We start from the raw sequence: 8,674 nt of genomic DNA, 5'->3' as shown, positions 1-8,674 counted from the left end.
GAAGAAACATTCATCAATATTGGGAAAACTCATTTTCTTATCTCGTGCTAGGATACCCTGAGAAGGGACACTATGGCACTTCTATGTTATCCTTACTAGAAATCTTAACATGATTCTATTCATGAGGAAACATAAGCCAAGCACAAGTTGAGGGTTGTTCTACAAAATAATCTGCCTGTACCATTAAAAAATTATTAAAATCAAATCAAGTTTCTGAACCTGTTCTATGTAAAAGGTGATGAAAAAGATAAGTCAATTACATGTAATGAATAATTGTGGATTGTATCCTTGAAATGGAATAAAGTATCCATTTAGACACCATTGGGAAAGACTGATGACGTTTGAACATAGATTGTGATTTTGATACAAAATTATGCCAGTTTTCATTTCTTAACTTTGATACTTGTACTGTGATTATATAAGAAAATGCTCTTTTTAGTGAATACAAACAAGCATTTATGACTTAAAGGGCATGATGTCTCCAAGTTAACTCTCAAATACTTCTGAAAACAGATACATGCACACCTACATACATACACACATATACATTTATTATATATATATATATGAAAGATAAAACTAATGGGGCAAAATACAAACAAGTGAATGTGTTTTAAATATATTTGTGGTTTTATTTCATTACTGCTGAAACTTTTCTACAAGTTTGAGTTTGTTATTTGAATTTAGTTCTCTCTTTTAAACATGGCAAACAGTTCATATTTGTTAAATCCGTGAGAATAAAGATGTTTAAAACTAGGGAAGGTATATTTGAAGAACGTATGCTTATATTACCATGGTGGATATTATGAGGCACACTTTCCTGGATACTTATTTTTAATCTTTTATCAAAAACATATTACAATTATACACATGAGCAAAGCTTTAATAGCACTTAATGTTTGTCATAAACGTAACCTCAGAAACAGCCAATTTATTTATGCTTGCATGCCCTTTTTATAGTGTATGGACAAAATAGCTTGGCAACACATTCTTGTCTGTGAATATCAAACAGAACACCATTGCTGATATCCTCTCTTGGACGGTCTTAAGTAAAGCAATGAGATCCATTTCAAAGGAAAAAATATATTTAATAGCATACATTGATAAACATTATTTTCTTTTTTGATAATGTCTCAGTTTTTGCTTTTATATATCCATCAATATCTGTAATTACTACATAATTTAAAATCTCTCTTTATTTCCTTTATCTTGAGTGATTTGGAAAAGTTTCTTCTTAAATAATAAGTGGTTAATTTCGTTTTGTTTTCTTTACTTTGTTGTTAGCTTTTTCTAATGCAATTGTGAGTGCATGTGGTCTGAGATGTTATCACTACTACTAACTAATAATTTTTGAGTTTTAGACTCTGCCATTTACTTTTCTAAGTTCCTCATATAATGTGACTTAATAGTCACAATAATCTTTTGAGGCTGTTACCCTACTATCAGCTCTTCCCTTTTGCAGCTTAGCAAATTTAAACCTAGAATTTTTAAATTAGTGTTTCTAATTTCACATAGCTATGATTTTTTTTTTTATGAGAGGTGAAATTGTCAATAAAAATCCATGTTATTGGACTAACTTTGTGCCATAATCTACATCCTTTACCAACATGTTCTCTAGGCGCCTATAAAAGCTTTCTCTATTAAAAAAAAAAAAAAATTAAGCCTGTTTTTTAGGAGGAGAGGGCAGGCACGAGGAAGACAAGTAAATCCTAAAATAATATCTGTCTTCTGCTTCAGATTATAAAATCATAGCAGTAAATCTAATAAATTGAGCTTTGTTGCTGGCATTGTTCAGTTCTCAGAATTTTTATAGATTAATATTTCAAGTATTTATTTATATCCTAGTAGGTGTACAAAGCCTATGGTAAATTAATCAGACCCAGGCAATCAAGTTAAATGTGTAAGAAAAAAGGAGAATCTAGACTGTCTCTTGTCGTTTTGCTTGAGTGGCTAAATGGTTGGGGTATGAAGGTTACTCTGATAAGGAAGTCTGAGGGAGCAGCAGGGGAGGGTTGTTTGTGTGTTTCTGTCAGGGGGAAGTGAGCAGGAATCAAATTTTCTGGTCTCACAGGTAAATTTTATGTTCCTTTTTAAGTATCCAATTTGTATATATATGTAGACATGATATAGTAAGGATAGTCAAGGCTGGGGAAATTGTGCATTTATTTAGCATTTTAAATGCATGAGACTAGATAGTATTTCTTAATTTACAGATAGAAAAAAATAGAACGGCATTAGGCAACCACTTGTAGAGGACCCAGAGGGGAGGAGTAGCCATGAAGAAAAGACAGTGACAGTCCAGTGAAACAGAAGACTGGGATGTCTCAAAGGGAAGGGAAGAGAGTCCATATGGATGGGATGAACATCCAAATATTACTGAGAAGTGAAGTCGGATATGAACAGAGAAGTGACTTTTGCATTTTGGAACATAAAGGTGATTTGGGTCTTTCACAAGGGGAGATTCATCGTGAAGAGAAAAAAGCTTCCTTCACATATTTTAAGAAGATAATATAAGGAGAGGTAGGTAGTAAGTACATAATGACCATACATAACTCTTTTGACAAAATTGAAAGTGAAACTGAATGTAAAAAGGAGAAGTCCTGTGGGATTCTGCGACCACAATGTTGTTCAGAAATCATTAAAGACTAAGTATGTATTGTTTTTTTTTATTAATTTGGAAATGGTATATTTTAGGATTTTATACTTTGTGATTGCTCAACATTCTTTTTTTAATCCATCATTTAGTTTCAGTCATGAGGTTGGCCAGGTTATCTAAACTGGACCATGTCTTGTTTTTGTGTGTAAAGTTTTATTGGAACACAGTTATGTTCATTCCTTTCAGTATGTTCCATGGATGCTTTCTTGCAACAGCAGAGTTGAGTAGTTGTGACAGAGACCTAACCACTCACGAAACCTAAAATACTTACCATACTGGCCTTCACAGAAAACTTTCCAGATCTCTGAACAATCTATAAACTAAGTCCTCATCTTACTTCAACCCTCTGTGTTGATATATAATGAATATCTGTTTCATAAACAGCATAAAATATCAGATCGGACAAAATTTACTTTTAAATAGGGAATTTGTTCTATTTACTTATTTTATGATTATGCATATGCTTGAATATGCTTTTACCAATGTATTTGTTTTATTTTATAGTCTTTATTATCTTCTCATTCTTTATTGCCTTATTTTAATTTAATAGAGCTGCAGTGTTCAATTGTCCATTTCCTTCCACCAATCTGAAAGATGTAACTTATTTTTGTTTCTGTAGAGCAGATTCTTGAGATGTTAACACTTAATCTTAACAACCTTAAAAATTTACCAATGTCTTCATTAACTTTTCCCCAAAATATAAGAGCTTTAGAATACTTTAATTTTGGTTATACACGAACATGGAATTGTTTTACATTATTTTAACCATTGGTACTTTGCCATTGAGATGATTTCAACTTCAAGACGGGGCAAAACTGCCCCGTAGGATTTCCAGGGAGCGGCTGGTAGAGCCGACCTCCACACCTTTTGGTTAGCAGCCTTAACGCTTAGCTACTGCACCACCAGGGCTCCTTACATTATTTTAGATATTAATCTAGAACATAATGTGATTATAAAAACTTAATTCCAATGCATTGAATACTATTTCTTAACTACAAAGCCTAGTTAAAAATTTCCTCTGGGGGTCTCATTTGTATGTAAACCACTATTTCAGATTGACATCCCAAGTGAACATACACTTAATCTGCTTGGCTTTTAGGAAGTTTATGTGCATTCAATTGAATTATCTTTCCGGTACTTGAAATATCATCCCAAAGGATCCATCATGGAAAATTCATTTCAACATTTTGAACCACTTTTTAAACTGATCTGATGAAGTTTTGTATTTCCATTACACAATGTATTGAATCTGATTGACAACACCAAAAGCAAACCAAACCTGTGGCTGTGGTGTCACTTCTGACTCATACGACACTATATGAAAGAGTAGAACTGCCTCACAGGGTTTCCAGGGTAGTAAATCTTTGTGGAAGCAGACCGCCACAACTTTTTCCCATGGAGTGGCTGGTGGGCTGGAGCTGCCAACCTTTCAGTTAGCAACCTAGTGCTTTAACAATGCATCACCGGTGCTCCTTATTGATAACAGATTTATACAAAAACCTCTAGCTATGTAGGCTAAAGAAAAAACACAAGAAATTAAAATCATTTGCATAATTTAAAAAATGAGATCCTATTATCTGAAAACAGATTAAAATCTAAATACAAGATTTTTTTAAAAATAACTTTTCTTCCACATTTGAATTTCCAAAGATAATAATTGATGACAAATTTTGAAATTATATGGAATGAAATCTGCCGGTCTCAAAATAAGCATTTTATATTCTGTTGCCTAAATCATCACTTAATTTGGGGAATATTGATTTTGAATGTCAATCTGTACTATGAGTCACAAGAAATAAATGTCTGATTTAAGAAACACACACACACGCAAATAAAAACTCTTTCCTGTGCCTTGGAGGAACAGGAACAAAGGGACAGTTAACAGATCGAAATAAAAGATCTCGTGGTCAGTTTCTTTTGAATTTACAAGTTTTCTTTGTTTAAAGTAATTCCCTTGAGAAGTAGAGATGTAAAATCAAAAGTGCCATGGGAAGATGAAAAGAAAATGATCAGCTGCTGAACAAAAGAGTATAATTAAATTTAAGTAGCCTGTCACCAGAATTTCTGGCAATAAAACCATTTTGTGTAACACTACAGAACTTTCCTTTTTTTTTTTCCTGAAGTATTTTCCCTCTGTATTTTATTTTTGAAATAATGTTGCAAAAAAGAATAAGAAAATCCAAAAGATGTGGTTTTTTTTTAATAATTTTTATTGAGCTTTAGGTGAACGTTTACAAATCAAGTCAGTCTGTCACATATAAGCTTATATACACCTTACTCCATACTCCCACTTATTCTCCCCCTAATGAGTCAGCCCTTCTGGTCTCTCCTTTCGTGACAATTTTGCCAGTTTCTAACCGTCTCTACCCTCCTATCTCCCCTCCAGACAGGAGATGCCAACACAGTCTCAAGTGTCCACCTGATACAAGTAGCTCACTCTTCATCAGTATCTCTCTCTTACCCATTGTCCAGTCCCTTCCACGTCTGATGAGTTGTCTTCGGGAATGGTTCCTGTCCTGGGCCAACAGAAGGTTTGGGGACCATGACCACCGGGGTTCCTCTAGTCTCAGTCAGACCATTAAGTCTGGTCTTTTTATGAGAATTTGGGGTCTGCATCCCACTACTCTCCTGCTCCCTCAGGGGTTCTCTGTTGTGCTCCCTGTCAGGGAAGTCATCGGTTGTGGCCGAGCAGCATCTAGTTCTTCTGGCCTCAGGATGATGTAAGTCTCTGGTTCATGTGGCCGTTTCTGTCTCTTGGGCTCATAGTTATCGTGTGACCTTGGTGTTCTTCATTCTCCTTTGCTCCAGGTGGGTTGAGACCAATTGATGCATCTTAGATGGCTTCTTCTTAGCATTTAAGACCCCAGACACCACATTACAAAGTGGGATGCAGAATGTTTTCATAATAGAATTATTTTGCCAATTGACTTAGAAGTCCCCTTAAGCCATAATCCCCAAATCCCCGCCCTTGCTCTGCTGACCTTTAAAGCATTCAGTTTATCCCAGAAACTTCTTTGCTTTTGGTCCAGTCCAACTGAGCTGACCTTCTGTGTATTGAGTATTGTCCTTCCCTTCACCTAAAGTAGTTCTTATCTACTAACTAATCAGTAAATAACCCTCTCCCACCCTCCCTCCCTCCCCACCTCATAACCACAAAAGTATGTGTTCTTCTCAGTTTATACTATTTTTCAAGATCTTATAATAGTGGTCTTATGCAATATTTGTCCTTTTGCATCTGAGTAATTTCACCCAGCATAATAATGCCTTCCAGGTTCCTCCATGTTACGAAATGTTTCACAGATTCATCACTGTTCTTTATTGATGTGTAGTATTCCATTGTGGACAGATCGTGTTTCTTTATCCAGTCTGAGACTTTCTGTCTCTTTATTGGTGCGTTTAGTCCATTTACATTCAGCGTAATTATAGATAAGTGAAAAAAAAAATTTTTTTCATGTGTTTAGTGCTATCGTTTTGATGCCTTTTTATGTGTGTTGTTGACAATTTCATCTTTCCACTTACTTTTTTTTGCTGAGATGTTTTTCTTTATAAATTGTGTGTTCCTCATTTTCATAGTATTTGACTTTATGTTTCGAAAGATGTGTTTTGAAAACACCAATGGAAGAGATAAAAGACACCAATAAATAAGATTAATAAAGACAAATTAAATATAACAAGACCTAGCAATCTGATTTTGTAAAGATTACAACATAGGAAACCCTATAATGGCCATTGTAATCTTTCCTACAGGGCCACTATGAGGCTGAATAGACTCAATGACACAGAACAACAAGAACACTGTTATCTCTAAACTGAGGAATATTATGGGAAAATACTGAATGTAATTATTGGAGTGCATCTTTTAAAATCTAGAGAAAATAAATTATTTCTAGGCAAAATAGAAATTACTAAAATTGACCCAAAATGAAACAGGAACTTAAGCAACCAAACAGCAAAAAAAAAAAAAAAAAAAAGACTGGAAAAGCGAATTGTTGTTGTTGTTAGGTGCTGCTGAGCCGGTTCCAACTCACAGCTACCAGAATGAAACCCTGCCCAGTCCTGTAGAATTCTCACTATCTTTGTTTTCGAAAGGCAATTCAGAGAATGTCTTACTCGAACAAAGACACCAGGACCACATTACTTTATAACTGAGAAAAAAACAAATTATGAAGAATGTTTTCTCCAGACTAATCATTTCAGAGCATATAAAAACAAAAACTTTCCTAATTAATTTTATACATTAAATTACATTAATTCCCAAACTACAAAAAGTTAGAGAGACATGAGTGAATGTGTGTGCATTTACTTAACCCCTCTTATCCTCAAAAACTTATTACTGTTACTTTTCATAGAAATAATTTTGTAATCCTCGTTTTACTATCTTTGAGTACATTTTATAGATAGTTGATAATCACCACACACACACGTGCGCAATAAATAAAAATCAGTATAATAAAACCTAACTCTAATATAAAGAATAAAGCTGAGTAATGTAAAATAATGCAATATATTTCAATATATAAATGTTCAACTAAGACTTCAGTAGAAAACAAAGTTAGGGATATGTGTTCACTATCAGATGCTTACATTTATATGAAGAATCACCAGGAACATGACAGTTACAAATACACACTCATAGTTGTGTTGGACTATTTATTCCAACATCACTATTGATGTTTCTGTTTATGAAGAGATTTAAGAAATGACCAACTTTTATTTTAAGCTAAATAAATTATAAATAAATTCCTTGAAAAATCAGCTTACATAAACTCATTAAAATCTGTTGGTGTTTTTGCATAAAATGTAATTCAATTCTATGTTAAAAGAATTTCCAGTGAGGTATTTGGCATCTATGAGAAACGGGATATCTTTGTCATCCACATTGCAGAATCCCTGCCAACCCTTATACTAATCAAAAAGGGGCCAGAAGAACGTTATGAGAATCATCTTGATAACCTAACCCAAAACCCATTGCTGTTGAGTAGGTTCTGACTCATAGCAACCCTATAGGACAGAACAGAAGTGCCCCATAGGGTTTCCAAGATGCTGCTGGTGGATTTGAACCACCCACCTTTTGGTTAGAGGCCAAGCTCTTAACCACCATGCCACCAGGGCTCCTATAACCTAACATGTACCCACAAAATTACAAAAAAAGCCCTGGGAGTGTTAACACCTACTCTGAGAAAATCTTCTATAGATGGGTCTCAGCCCCAATTAGATATGCATAAATGCTGTGTAAAACTTAGTTTCATGTATCAGAAGAACATGACACTGTGATGAAGTAGGATCTTGGACAGAGAATGCAAAAAAAAAAAGTTCCAGGGTCAGAAAATATATAAATAAACACATTAACTGAAAAAGTATGATTTTATCAGTGGGGTAAAAAGTAGCTTCAATATTTTCAACAGCTCTTTCTGATAAAAATAGAAATAAAATTAAAATAGAAGGGTTATCAAATGTTAAGATTATGGAAAGTAGACATTGATGTGTTCTATCATAATTGTTTTTAATGTGTTGGAAATGGAGCCTACTGAGAACTTAGAACAATAATGAAATTATGCATTACTAATAAGAATATCTCTAAATAGAAGAGCATAATCTGATGAGAATGATATACACATTTCAAGAGTCTGTTTTTAAAATACAGCAGAGATAATAAAGGAATTTGAAAAAGCAACAAGATTCAAGGTAACATACACAGGTAGCTATGATATTTCTGTACTATCAATAACTTGCTAGAACTAGATATACAAATATCATTACAAACAATAAAAAAGGTACATTTAACAAGAAAGGTATAATCTTAACTAAAAAGTTATACAACATTGTATTGAAACACATCCCATCCATCAAAAGCTGGACAAATGGAAAAACAAGTTGTAACTGTGAAGTAAAGTGAAAATTTGGTAATTTGAGTGTTAAAATATAAATCTATATCTTCACTGGAAATGACAAAATGGACAAATACAAAACACAAAACTATGTCTGTATAAAAAGTTGTGAAATATTGAGTATCGGTTG

The sequence above is a fragment of the Elephas maximus genome, chromosome 18 (assembly GCF_024166365.1).
Source record: "Elephas maximus indicus isolate mEleMax1 chromosome 18, mEleMax1 primary haplotype, whole genome shotgun sequence".
Lineage (NCBI taxonomy): Eukaryota > Metazoa > Chordata > Mammalia > Proboscidea > Elephantidae > Elephas > Elephas maximus.
Note: the sequence above shows the minus strand (reverse complement) of the source record.